This window comes from Dreissena polymorpha, chromosome 1, assembly GCF_020536995.1.
Source record: "Dreissena polymorpha isolate Duluth1 chromosome 1, UMN_Dpol_1.0, whole genome shotgun sequence".
NCBI classification, from domain to species: domain Eukaryota; kingdom Metazoa; phylum Mollusca; class Bivalvia; order Myida; family Dreissenidae; genus Dreissena; species Dreissena polymorpha.
The window spans coordinates 198527367-198542660 of NC_068355.1; the positions used below are offsets into that span (position 1 = coordinate 198527367).

The following is a 15294-nucleotide window of genomic DNA, read 5'->3' on the forward strand; positions in this document are numbered from 1 at the left end:
ATCTTATAATTAGCGAGGTACTGGAATGAAAATACAAACATATTGAAGTGCTTTTAATACAATTATAGCTTACATAAAGAATGTTTAATTACTTTTATGAAATCTTTTCATGGGTTCGATAAATCCTCCGCCCCATTTATGCATCGATCACGCTATTTTAAAAGATAAAAAAGTACTTAAGGTATTATATAGAAATTGATTTAAACCTGCATTTTCATCGATGAGCGAAACCTGCTACCACAATTATGTCGGCTTACAATAAATTTTAAATTCATCACAAAAGAAGATCATATCGCGAACCTGTTGAAGAACAATTTATTGAATAAACACAGGGCATGCTATCACTGATGTTTAATTTAAGATCATTATGAAACTCGGCCAATGTACCATCTTCGATTACGGTGACGGGGAATTAATAAAACAGTCAATACCGGCTTTCATTAAATAGAAATATTCGATAATTTGCAGATTTAATCTTTTCGAACCCAGTTCACTGTCACGGAACAAGGTTAGGGTTAGCGAACGATTTGGCTGATAACCCCTTATTTACGGAACTGTTGGGGTGTTGAGCGACGATGACTCGGGGAAAAGTCGGGGTCCCGAGGTTCAATTCAACGAAGGTGAAGAGAAATAACATCGTCATGAGATTTGATCATGCAATTGATCGCCGGCTGTTTAATGTATTGTGCCTTGCGCTGACTTTCTGATTGCAGCGTCATTCTTGCCAATGACAGTAGCCGGCTGTTTAATGTATTGTGTCTTGAGTAGACGTTATGATTGCAGCGTCATTCTTGCCAACAACAGTAGCCGGCTGTTTAATGTATTTTATCCAATCATCAGACGTGCATTGCCGAAATAAACCACTGTGGAATAAATTTTCCCTTATTTCGGCAGTGCTAAAATATAGCTGTCACGCGCGGCGGAGAATGGTCATATTACTCGGAATCAACTATAAAGTAATCATTTTTAGTAAAATCGAATCAGATTCAACAAAACAAACAATTTGATACCAAGATGTAATATATTTTTAACACATAATGAAACTCAAAAAGCAAATTAACATTATCTACAACTATTAAGTGCGCGTACTCGTGACGTCATTATTAACACGTCATACGACACAATGCATGTTTTTTCACGCTAAAGCTGCAGTTGTTTAGTGTTTTTGTTTCATTATTTCTTAAAAATCGGGGACGTAGAGGAATGATAAACAGAAAACAGGTAAGTTACTGATCTTCTTGTAATGTATTAGGCTCGACACGATTAAAATAATGAAACAATGTTTGCTTAAAATAACTTTTGGATTTTCCGTGTAGTCCGATGTTCCGATTCTATTTTTAAAGAAATAATTTACGACTAAGAAAATTGATGGGACAAATTGAATACTAGGTCGGTGCCGAATAAAGCAAAGTTTAATTTGCCAAGGCTCGTGGTTCAGATTTTATAAGCCTCGCAAAATAAACTTTGCTTTATTCGGCACCGACCTAGCATTCTCTATGTGCCTTGAGGTGACGTTATGATTGCAGCGTCATTCTTGCCAATAACAGTCGCTGGCTGTTAAATGTATTGTGCCATGCGCTGACATTATGATTGCAGCGTCATTCTTGTCAATAACAGTCGCTGGCTGTTTAATGTATTGTCTGCGCTGACGTTATGATTGCAGCGTCATTCTTGCCAATAACAGTCGCCGGCTGTTTAATGTATTGTGCCTTGCGCTGACGTTCTTACTGCAGCGTCATTCTTGCCAATAACAGTCGCCGGCTGTTTAATGTATTGTGCCTTGCGCTGACGTTCTGATTGCAGCGTCATTTTTGCCAATGACAGTCGCCGGCTGTTTAATGTATTGTGCCTTGCGCTGACGTTATGATTGCAGCGTCATTCTTGCCCAATAACAGTCGCCGGCTGTTTAATGTATTGTGCCTTGCGCTGACGTTCTGATTGCAACGTCATTCTTGCCAATGACATTCGCCGGCTGTTTCCGAAGTTTTGCGCACTCTTCTTTGGTAGCGACAAATTTCGACTGTCTAGAGTAAAAATCAAAGCGAATGTCTAATTAGGTGATTATTTACCCTATCCCTATTCAGTCCCCTATCCCGTCTTCGCAGCTGCACCATTGGACAAGCCATCTTGTGAAAGTGGAATATACTTAAAGTCTACAATAACGGTAAGACATCTTACAATCAAAAAATCATTTAAATCGTAAAAATAATAAAAAGTTGGTTATTTTTAATCGTATGTTTCGGTTCCCCCGATAGCGTATGATGCCTCCGGACGAAATCGACAAAGTACATTACACTTCGTACCAAAGGTAGGGTAGAGTATACATTCGATTCGCACCAAAAGCTTTCGAACACAAACATATTTAAATGAACGTTTTACAAACGGAATAGTGTTTAGTAAAATATCATTTTCCTTCGTAAGAAACGATGCCGTATCGGCATGAATTTAATAAAGCCTCGTTTTGGGAAAACATAACTTAATTATGTGCGTAAAGTGTCGTGAAAGATAAGCCTGTGCAGTTCGTCTACGACACTTTCCGCATACACTTGATTTTCGCTAAAAAGAGACGACTTCATAAATACAAGTAAAGCAGAAAGTGTTGTCACTTATTAGACAGTGCGGATTGCACAGGCTAATCTTGCACAACGCTTCACGCACACGCATTAAGCCCGGTTTTCCCAGAACTAGGCTAAATAACTGTCAGTTACTTTCAGTGGCTTAGCAGACTAACATCACAAGACAGGTCTGCAGATCTCGGCCCTGCCGTATCAAATATTTTAATCTCACAGCAAATATATGATCCATGTGTTCTAAAAATGTAAGACATTACTGATCATTGAGCTTGGTGGCTAAACTTAAATTGAATCCTAACTTAAGTGTGCCCCTCCATGTTTCAATAAGACGGTCTCCAAAATCAATAAACGGCAGTGGTTGACTGTTTTTATTCGATATAGGGTAATTGTTGACTGTCAGAAGTCGATGAAGGGTAGTCGTTGACTGTCTGTAGTCGATAAAGGGTAGTGGTTGACTGTCTGTAGTCGATAGAGGGAAATCATTGACTGTCTATAGACGATAAAGGGTAAATGTTGACTGCCTGAAGTCGATAAATGGCGGTCGTTGACTGTCAAAAGTCGATAAAGGGTAGTGTTAGACTGTATGCTGTTGATAAAGGGTAGTGGTTGACTGTATGTTGTTGATAAAGGGTAGTGTTAGACTGACTATAGTCGATCAAGGGAAGTGTTAGACTGTTTGTAGTCGATAAAGGGTAGTGTTAGACTGTATGTTGTTGATAAAGGGTAGTGGTTGACTTACTGAAGACGATAAAGGGTAGTGGATGGCTATCTATGGTCCAGACAGGGTATTGGTTGACTGTCTATAGTCCAGAAAGGGCAGTGGTTGACTGCCTGTTGTCGATAAATGGTAGTGGTTAACTGTATATTGTTGATAAAGGGTAGTAGTCGATTGCCTGTAGTTGATAACAGATAGTTGTTGACTGTCTATAATCGATAAAAGGTATTGGTTGACTGTCTGTTGACGATAAAGGGTAGTGGTTGGCTGGATGTAGTTGATAAAGGGTAATGGTTGAATGTCTGTTGTTAATTAAGGGTAGTAGGTGACTGTCTGTAGACGATAAAGGGTTGTGTTTGACTGTCTTTAGTTGATAAAGAGTAGTTGTGGACTGTCTATAGTTGATAAGGTTGACTGTCTGTTGTCTATAAATGGTTGTGGTTGACTGTATACTGTTGATAAAGGGTATTAGTCGACTGCATGTAGTTGATAATGGGTAGTGGTTGACTGTCTGTTGTTGATATAGGGTAGTAGTCGACTGTGTGTAGACGATAAAGGGTAGTGTTTTACTGTGTGTAGTCCATAAAGAGTAGTGGTTGACTTTCTGTAGACGATAAAGGGAAGTTGTTGACTATCAGTAGTCGATAAAGGGTAGCGGTTGACTTTCCGTAGACGATAAAGGGCAGTCGTTGGCTATCTATGGTTCATAAAGGGTAGTGGTTGACTGTATGTATTCCATAAAGGGTAGTAGTTGAATTTATGTAGACGCAACCAAGGGTAGTGGTTGACTGTCTATGGTTCATAAAGGGTAGTGGCTGACTATCTGTAGTCGATAAAGGGTAGTGGTTGAATGTCTGTTGTCGATAAAGGGTAGTGGTTGACTGTATGTAGTCGATAAAGGGTAGTGGTTGACTTTCTGTAGACGATAATGGGTAGTGGTTGACTGTCTATGGTTCATAAAGGGTAGTGGTTGACTGTATGTATTCCATAAAGGGTAGTAGTTGACTTTATGTAGACGATAAAGGGTAGTGGTTGACTTTCTGTAGTCCATAAAGGGTAGTGGTTTACTATCTGTAGTCGATAAAGAGTAGTGGTAGACTTTCTTTTGTCCAGAAAAGATGGTAGTTGACTTTCTTCAGTCGATAAAGAAAAGTGGTTGAGTGTCTGTAGACAATAAACGGTAGTAGTTGACTGTATGTAGACGATAAAGAGTAGTGGCTGACTGTCTGTAGTCCATAAAGGGTAGTGGTTGACTGTCTGTAGTCGATAAATGGTGGTGGCTGACTGTATGTTGATAATAAAGGGGAGTAGTCGACTGTCTGTAGTCGATAAATGGTGGTGGTTGACTCTATGTAGTCCATAAAGGGTAGTGGTTGACTTTCTGTAGACGATAAAGGGTAGTTGTTGACTGTCTATAGCCCATAAATGGTAGTGGTTGACTGTATGTATTCCATACAGGGTAGTAGCTGACTTTCTTTAGACGATAAAGGGTAGTGGTTGACTGTATATAGTCGATGAAGGGTAGTAATTGACTTTCTTTAGTCGATAAAGGGTAGTGGTTGACTGTATGTAATCGATAAAGGGTAGTGGTTGACTGTCTATAGTCGATAAAGGGAAGTAGTTGACTTTTTATAGTCCATAAAGGGTAGTGGTTGACTGTCTATAGTCCATAAAGGGTAATAATTGACTGTTTATAGTCCAGAAAGAGTAGAGGTTTACTGTCTATAGTCCAGAAAGGGTAGTGGTTGACTTTCTATTGACGATAAAGGGTAGTAGTTGACTGTCTGTAGACGATAAATGGTAGTAGTTCACTTTCTGTAGACGATAAATGGTAGCAGTTGGTTTTCTGTAGACGATAAAGGGTAGTGGTGGACTCTCTGGTTTTGTAAAGAATAATCAGTGCATTCCTTTTGGCCTTCTATCGGATAGCTGATATGAAGATGATATAAAGCTTCAAGGGAAGGTTAACCAACACTGCTTTTGAAAAAAAAGAGAATGTTAGAAAGTAACTGGTATCGACTAATAAAATGTTTATGTTTGTATGTCATTTTTATACTGCCAAAATAATTAATTTGGTCGTTCCAATTTGATGAATCATCGACAGTTGACAGTTGTCACAACCCACAATAATAAACTAGTTGTATAAGTTCTGTTACTCTTGTATAAATATGTCCTTGAAATGCGCGTAGTGAACTTGAATTATACAAACATAATTCGCTTATTGGCCATTGCCCGCTGTAAGGCATTCGAATTAATCGAAGGCAAGGCTAGATTTATATCTTTTAAAACCAAAATAAATATCTCGTCAGAAATTGGACCACATAACATACTTCAATATAACGGCAGCGATTTGGAAGCAACTGCAAATGCATTTAGAAAACGGTACAATTATCTTGTATTGTTGCAGGCAGATACGATTCTGTCTCGAAACAAAGGCAAACTTGTCAACCTTTTTGTAGTAGTTACTACGCTTTAATTTAGAAAACTTGTTTGGTTATTGAAGTTGGTTATCGATTCAAACAGTCAACCACTACCCTTTATCGACTAAAGAAAGTCAATTACTACCCTTTATCGACTATATACAGTCAACCACTACCCTTTATCGTCTAAAGAAAGTCAGCTACTACCCTGTATCGAATACATACAGTCAACCACTACCATTTATGGACTATAGACAGTCAACTACTACCCTTTATCGTCTACAGAAAGTCAACCACTACCCTTTATGGACTACATAGAGTCAACCACCACCATTTATCGACTACAGACAGTCGACTACTCCCCTTTATTATCAACATACAGTCAGCCACCACCATTTATCGACTACAGACAGTCAACCACTACCCTTTATGGACTACAGACAGTCAGCCACTACTCTTTATCGTCTACATACAGTCAACTACTACCGTTTATTGTCTACAGACACTCAACCACTTTTCTTTATCGACTGAAGAAAGTCAACTACCATCTTTTCTGGACAAAAGAAAGTCTACCACTACTCTTTATCGACTACAGATAGTAAACCACTACCCTTTATGGACTACAGAAAGTCAACCACTACCCTTTATCGTCTCCCTAAAGTCAACTACTACCCTTTATGGAATACATACAGTCAACCACTACCCTTTATGAACCATAGACAGTCAACCACTACCCATTATCGTCTACAGAAAGTCAACCACTACCCTTTATCGACTACATAGAGTCAACCACTACCCTTTATCGCCTGTGTATGAGACTACTATTAGTCGATGTCATGGTATTTCGGACAACGGTGTTTCGGATAACGACATACTCAATAACTTCATATGTACTTTAGTACCAGAACAAACTTTCAACAAATGGACCATAATTTTCTACGCTATTAAATTTAATAGAACTGTTCCATTATATATCCCTGTTCGACTTATCACGCGACAACATCCATGCATGCTACTGCTCGTCTGTGGAGATATAGCACTGAATCCAGGTCCTGGGAGAGACCCTTGTGGCTCATGCCACATGCCAATACCGTGGAATGGTAGAGCTATCTACTGCGATGCGTGCTATACATGGAACCATATCTCATGTGAAGGGATCAGCCCAAAAGACTATATAAAGCTTGGTAAATCTGACGATGCGTGGACCTGCCACTCTTGTTCGCACTTTCTTTTTTCAAATTCTTATTTTGAAGATTCATTCCACTCAGAACTACTTGATGACTCGAACCTTTCAACAACGGATACTCCCAGTATATTTGACACTCTCGTTCAGCTACGTAAAAAACAGCCAAATTGTATTCTTTGTGCATCTCTAACAGTATTCGAAATAAGTTTAAATATATCAAAGAACTATTAACCAAAAATATTGTTGACCTTTTGTTTTTACTAGAAACCAAGATAGATGATTCCTATCCAAATGCACAGTTTGCGGTGGATAACTATCACTTGTGGAGAGCGGACAGGACAGCCAGTGGTGGAGGAGTAATGACCTACTTGCGGTCAGATATTGCTCGGGATAGGGTATGTGATATGGAATTTAAAGACATTGAATCAATTTCTGTAGAAGTAAATTTAAATGGGTCGAAATGGATAATATGTGGAGCATATAAACCACCGTCTTTATCTGATACAACATTTCAAGACGATTTTAATATGACTATTGATAAAATTCTGTATAAAACTGATACTTGTATGGTAATAGGGGATTTAAATTTTGATATGTTACAGGCCGAGAAATGTCAGCCTATTTTCAACTCAAGTGATATTTTTGATCTCACAAATATTCTAAAGAACCCTACTTGTTTTACAAAAAATGGTAAACCAACACTTTTAGATCTTATTTTAACCAAAAGTAGTTCTTTTATTAGTGGAACATGTAATTTTAATTGCGGTATAAGTGATGTTCATAATATTATTAGAGCTCAATTTAAACATGATGTACCACTACTAAAGAAACGTTTTTGTACCTACAGAAGCTTTAAAAAATTTGATACTGATGTTTTCAATAGAGATCTTCCACAAGCTATTTGTACCATTGAACCGTGTGGCAATGTTAATACCAATTATGTCAATTTTAGCAATACATTTATTAAAGTGGCTGACAAGCATTCCCCTGTTAGAAGGAAAAGGTTTATAGATAAGCCAGCCACTTTTATGAATAGAGTGCTGAGACAAGCAGTTTACAAAAAGAGAATGCTTTTAAATAAATATAACAAAGACAAATCTTCTTTAAACTCGGAAAATTTCAGAAAACAAAGGAATTTGGTTACTAAAATATCTCGAAAATCTATGAATAAATACTTCATTGACAGGTGTGTTGGTGGCTGCCAATCCAAAAAATTCTGGCCCACTGTTAAACATTTCTGACTAACAAGGGGAGTAACACTCATAAGGATACAATTTTATGTGAAAATGATACTCATTTGAATGACCAACGAGCTGTATGTGATACTTTTAATGACTTTTCTGTTAATGTAGCCAAGAATATTGGAAATGATATTATTTCAGTAAATAAGGAACACCCTAGTATAATTAAAATAGCTCAACATAAGAAAAACAATAATGTAAATTTTATTTTGAACCAGTACAGATGGATTTTGTTGACAAACAAATAGATAAATTAAATTGTAAGAAAGCAACGGGTATTGATGGCATTTCAAGTAAACTTATTAAATTGGCAAAACCTACACTAGTTGCTCCATTAACAGACCTCAACAATCAATCTTTTTCTACTGCAGTTTTTCCGGATCAACTAAAGTTAGCACAAGTGACACCCCTGCATAAAAAGAATAGTACTTTAGATAAAGGTAATTATAGACCAGTAAGCATTTTGCCTGTTGTGTCAAAATTATTTGAAAGAGCCATCAATACTCAGATATCTGACTTTTTTAATGTACATTTTCATGCTTTCCTGTCAGCCTTTAGACCTGGTTATGGTTGTCAGTCCACGCTGCTTAGGGTAATAGAAGACTGGAAAAGAGACCTTGATGAAAATAAGTATGTAGCAGCAATTTTGATGGACCTGTCCAAAGCATTTGACTGCCCCCCTCATAATTTGCTGTTACTAAAGCTTGAAGCCTATGGTGTCACAGGAAGTTCCCTTGAACTTATTGACAGTTATCTTTCAAACAGAAAACAATGTGTAAAGTTAAATGATATTAAAAGCTCATTTCAAAACGTTTATAAGGGCGTTCCACAGGGATCTATTCTGGGGCCCTTCCTTTTAATATCTTTAGTAATGACATTTTTCACTTTGTACAAAATAGCAATCTCTACAATTACGCAGATGACAATACCCTCTCTTTCTCTGACAAAAATTTGGATACAGTAAAACAAACATTAGAAAATGATAGCATGACATTAATTCAATGGTTTTCGGATAACAAAATGGAAGCAAATCCTATTAAATTTCAAGCAATATCACTTGGTAAGAAAACACATGATTCTAATATTTCTTTTACTTTTGATGGCTCTGAAATTAAATGTGACGACGAAGTCAAACTTTTGGGTGTCACCATAGACTTCAGGCTTAATTTTGATACTCATATTTCCAATATTTGTAGAAAAGCATCAAGACAATTAAATGTGTTAAAAAGACTAGGAAACAAACTATGTAAATTAGGGAATATAAACATATATTACTCATTTATTATGTCAAATTTTAATTATTGTCCGTTAACATGGCATTTCTGTGGCAAAGTCAACACTAAAAAAATTGAAAAAATACAAGAGCGTGCACTTCGTTTCATCTACTCGGATTATACTTCTACCTATTGTGAACTATTATCCAAATCTAAATTACCATCGTTGAATGTACGTCGCTTAAGATCTATAGCTTTAGAATCTTTCAAAATAATAAATAAAGACACACCTTCATACCTACATGACCTGTTAACTGTTAAACAGACTTCATATTCTTTCAGGTACTCCAATACTGCTGTTATACCTAAGGTAAGGACCACAAGATACGGCATCAGCTCTTTCCGCTTCAGCGCGGCCAGGCTTTGGAATTCTCTACCGCAAAACTTCAGAGACCAATCGAACTACAATTGCTTCCGAAGTCTGGTCAGCGCATGGAGTGGAGAGAGTTGCGCTTGTTCTTGCTGTTCCGCAGCTTCATAGCCTTATTTATTTACTAAATTTAGTTGTAGTTTTGTTTGCATTTAGTTTTATTTGTACTGCTTTTTATTTATATTTGCTTGCATTTCCCTTGTTTTCTTCTGTTTGCTTTGTTTGTATGTGTAGTTATCATCCCTTTCCAGTCTCTATAACCCGAAGAGCGTGAGTCGTTTTGTTTTTGCCTAATTTGTGTGCATGTATTTGCTGCTTTTCATGTCTTAACTATGAAATATATTCTAATTTGTGTTATGCACTTGTGAGGAAGTTGCTGATCAGTTCTTTCCAAATCTGATTTGGGGGATATATGTTTTTTAGAATTGTCTTATTTGTCGCACTTTTGTGCTTATTTTCCTATTCAGTTTCTTATTTATTTTATTGCAGTTTTTAGACCTAGGTAAAGCTCAGCAACTTCAACACAAGTTTTAATTTAATGTATTATTTCTGCCAATTGTATTTGTGATTTTTGTAGTCTGCCAGTTCTTTAAATTTTGCCTCTGCATGAATATATTTGTTTTAAATACCTCATGTCTTAAAAGTCTATAGGATTGATTATGTATCATTTAATGCTGATGTTTGTTTTAAATATGCATGTTATTTATTGTTATTATTGTAAATGTCGGTTAATAGCTATTCATAGCTAATGTTTCTTTGTTACTAATGTACCGACTTAAAATAAAATTTGATTTTATTTGATTTAATTTGGTGTCAGCGCTTCTCACATTGACGACCCTGGTTCAAGTCCCACTCCCGGTGAATGTGTATTTGATTGATGGTCCCCACACCGTGCATATGGGTTTCTTTCGGGTACACTGGAATGAAATATATTTCAATTATGTTAACGACGCGTCTGAAAAATAAAATATGTACTTTACATAATTATAAATCTGTTTGTTGATTTTTAAATCGTCTAGACAAGCTTCAAGGAGACACTTCAAGATCGCGTTGGTTGGTGTCATTGAAATCCTGAATTTCGTACAATGCGCGTCAATTGTTTTTAATCGTGAACATTTAAAAGTGTTCTATAATTGAACGATGGAACATTTAGAATTACAAAAATAAAGCATCAAGGAAAAAAATCTACTTTATTTTGTTTCAAACAGGTTTCTTGGACCTCGGAGGATTTACAGACTAACTCGCCATCTCTCGTGCTTTCAGATTCATTACGATTCCGGGAACATTTAAGTTTATGTACCCACTTTTTTGCTTGAGCATTTTAGGTACATTAATTTTTCTGATGAAATGTTTACTACCTGACAAGAAGAGACTTTTATTGACCAAAATATATGTTCTTTAAATGACCAGTTGCTCCATTCGTTCACGTACCAATTTGTATGTTATTTGACTGACCATCTTAAGTGTTTTTACAAACGAGATAATATGTACGTTTACTGACCAAATAATATGTCAATAAATTGACCAGATTAAATGTAAATTGACTTATCATTAAATATTTTCTTCCACTGTTAATCATGTGATCTTTGTCCGGCGACTTGATATGTTTTTGACTGACAAGATGATATGTTCTCTAGCTGACCAGTTGATATGTTCTCTGACTGACCAGTATATTAAGTACTTCTGACAGACCAGATGATATGTTCTCTGACTGACCAGATGAAATGTTCTTTGACTTACCAGCAAGTTATGTACTTCCTGAATAAAGTGCTAGCTGGCCCACATTGCATTACTGTTAAATGATTCAGTATAGTGAAACCATGTTTAAAGCTTTTTTGTTTCAAAGAAATGGAAGTTAAGTGCAGCTGGTAGTTTGTAGCCCAGTGGGGCTGTGACCAGCGCAAAAATTAAAAATTACCAGAATTTTTATAACCTCGTTTGAACTTTATGGTTTTAGCGCAGACCGTAATTCTAAGAAATCCAGTGACTTAAAAGTATTTTTTCACCTCAATGATTCTCCACAACAGAAATAACTGTATAACCTATACAAACACATCTGTTAACAAAGACACAGATAATTAACTCTCAATCTGAACTTAATATACTGACCAATCAGAATGTGTGTTAAAAAAAATACGAAAAGAAAAAAAAAGATTCCTATTGGATGAATGTTACAGATGACTGAAACATTGAGCTCAAGATGTTTGTGGTCATACAGACAACTTGACCTCAGAGAAAACAGAATTGGGGTACAAAAGAAATACACAAATATGACTGACATAATAACTGAAGGTTGCTCATTAAATCCATGTACATGTATCTGATACAGACGTATTACGCAGAAACAATAATTGTGTACTCAACCCTCGAGTTAGCGAGGGGAAGGAGAGGAGGAGCACATTTTAAGGCAGCCATCTTCTGACTAACCAGATGATATGTTCTCTGTCTGACCAGATGATATGTTCGCTGACTGACCAGTATATTATGTACTATTCACTGACCAGGTGATATTTTCTCTGACTGACCAGATGATATGTTTTCTGACTTATCTGTATAGGATGTACCTCTGCCTGACCCGATGATGTGATCAGTATAATATGGACCTCTGACCAGATTATATGTTCTCTGACTGACCAGATTATATGTTTTCTGACTGACCAGATGATATGTTCTATGACGGACCAGTATATATGTTATCTGACTGACCATGTTATATGTTCTCTGACTAACCACGCTATATGTTCTCTGAGTGACCAGATGATATTTTCTATGACTGACCAGATGATATGTTTTCTGACTGACCAGTACATTTACCTCTGACTCACCAGATAATATGTTCTCTGGTTGACCAGATACATTGTTCTCTTAGGTTTAATGACCAACAGATTCTTTGCCGACAGGTCATCGGGAGGTGTTTGAGATTAAGATTCTTCATATTGAAATGTCCAAGTGTTTACTTGTTAGATAAGGTTCGTAAAACATAGCTCGTAAAACAACGCACTTTTGGTTGCAGTTTGTGAAAACTTTATTTGTGTATGTGAATATTGAACTCGGTACCATTTTTTGATAATGTTTGACCCTTTGAGGACAATCTCTATTTATTTCGAAAATATTTTCAACCAGGTACTGAAACCCTCTACAGTTTACACAAAAGGCATAATTAATATAAACCTTTATGTAATGATGCCATTCAACAAATGAAGCAGTCTAGGATGTGTCGGGTAACGCTTAAAAGCAAACTCTGTTAACCTTGCAAAAGACCATTTGTTTAGAAAGTGCCTTGCCGTTACTATGAAAAACCACATACTTTAAAATAGTAACATCTAACATACTGTTAACTCCAGCCATGCTCTTTATCTACAACAAACATGGTTTTCTTTGGGATTATCAGTAAAAACTTCAAACCATACTGCGACAAATATTTTTACTAGTAGTTCAATATCGATAAGTTACTGTTTGTTTAAACCCAAAGTTTTAACAGGCGGTAAGGCCAAATCTACCACGGTGTAACCGATCGTTACTTGCGTGGTTGTGATTGTGCCTAATAAAAGACTTGACCTGAGTTTCGGGACACGCATAGATACAGTGACAAGTAGGTCAATGCCAGCTTAAGTTACATATAACTGGCGTCCGATCAACTAATACTGAACTGAAACATGTAACTGGCGTCCGATCAACTAATACTGAACTGAAACATGTAACTTCGCTCTCGAATAATTATGTGACTTTTAAACTTTATTCAAATAATTATTAATGGTGTTGTTTATTTTTTATATTGTTTATGGATGATAATAATAATTATAACATGTTTTACGCATTTTTGCTTATTATTTTTATTCTTATTATCATTATTATTATTATTGTTATTATTATTTAAAAAAATCATCATCATCATCATCATCGTCGACATCATCATCATCATCATCAACATGGTAAAATGCGGGCATGGTTCAATATGGACATGGCTTAAAATGACATTAGTTAAATATGGGAATGGTAAAATATGGGCATGGTTCAATATGGACATGGCCATATATGACACAAACCCTAAACAAACGGACATGGTAAAATATGGACATGGTTAAATATGGACATGGCTAACAAGAGACATGGTTATACAAGAACATGGTCAAAACTGGACATGGTAAAATATGGACAATGTAGAATATCGGCATGGTTTAATATGACATGGTAATACACAGACATGGTCAATACATCCCCAAAGATTGGAGCCGCGCTCTTGAAAACCTGAGCTGAGTGCTTATTCGTAATGTGCCATCCCTGATTAGCCTGTGAAGTCCACACAGGCTAATCACGGACGAAATTTTTCCGCTTTTATGGATTTTTTCGCTCAAAGGAAGTCTCTAATAAACAACAATCCAGTGTATGTAGAGAAGGTTGTCCCTGATAACGGATAACATAAAAACAAAACAAAACTGAAGCACTTTAGTCAAGAACAAGTGCAATAAAAAATAAATGCATCGAATTTCATGCGTCCTTTTCTATTTGAAAAACCTGATATTGACCCAGTGCTATGAATAGTGTTTTGCCAAAAAAATCGCAGCCTTCGAGTACACACAGAGAATCGTTACTGCATGGCACGTCATTAGCTATGATTGATTTAAACCCGATGTCGCCAATTAAGTATAATCTTCTTTCACACCGTCTTTGTAATTCATGACACTGGAAACAAAAGTTTTACTTTTTCAAAAGCGCATACGACTATTAACGCGGCTGCATGGCTCGGAACAAAAGCGGCATTATCTGTGCTCGAGTAATTACACACTTTGTTAAATATTGAATTAATTATAATTTACTTTTAGAAAGCATGCCGAAATTGCATGTTAAATGAATGCCTTAACTTTAGTGGCGTGTACCTCATTGTACAAGACAACACGTCATGCATTCATTGAAAGCCTTCAAAGAGATTTAGTTAACTGTTAATACATAATCCCACCACATGCTGATTCCTTCACGTGCGTGTCGTGGTGGTTTGAGTGTCACTAGTATACAGAGAGCTATACCAGAGGGAGTGTACATACCTGACAGGTCGTCCCAAGCTGAACATGTTGAAGGGTAGAGGACAGACGAATATCATCCATCTCTCCTCGAGTGCGTATAACGACGGTGCAACTCTTTCCACTCCGATGATTGACAAAAATGGATCTTTGCTGCGTGATGGCGCACCGCCGCTGGAGTTCCCGGGCTGGTAGAAGGCCGGACCCGATACCTCGAAAGGATCCAACCCTAGGTACCGTAGGTCACCCCGTCCGCTGCGAGGAGCGGAGTGGAGGGTAAATGCGACTGGCCAAATAATGACAACAGAACACCTGCTGCAGCCCTGTCCATTACATGCCTTAGTCGCCAAATCTGATCGATGATGGTGGTCGATTATGCAATGAAAGCTCTACGGCAGTCTGGAGGACCTGCAGTGCAGGGTACCTTTGCACAGTGAGCCGGCGTGTCCATCTGAGTGATCGACAAGAAGAAGTATAATACAGAATCGTCAAGCATA

At 37.0% G+C, this 15294-nt stretch overlaps 1 long non-coding RNA gene across 4 annotated transcripts; it reads left to right on the plus strand.

Moving 5' to 3' along the window:
• The first annotated feature begins 776 nt into the window (after positions 1-776).
• LOC127864531 (uncharacterized) lies at positions 777-10764 on the plus strand. Of its 4 annotated transcripts, none has more exons than XR_008042072.1 (6): positions 777-1221; positions 2085-2164; positions 7159-7289; positions 8507-8765; positions 9692-9719; positions 10597-10764. It is a non-coding gene; the product is annotated as an uncharacterized LOC127864531 (long non-coding RNA). The 4 variants fall into 4 exon arrangements; XR_008042073.1 differs by having other exon boundaries at positions 8507-8575; XR_008042071.1 differs by lacking the exon at positions 10597-10764 and having other exon boundaries at positions 9692-10579.
• Positions 10765-15294: the final 4530 nt, after the last annotated feature.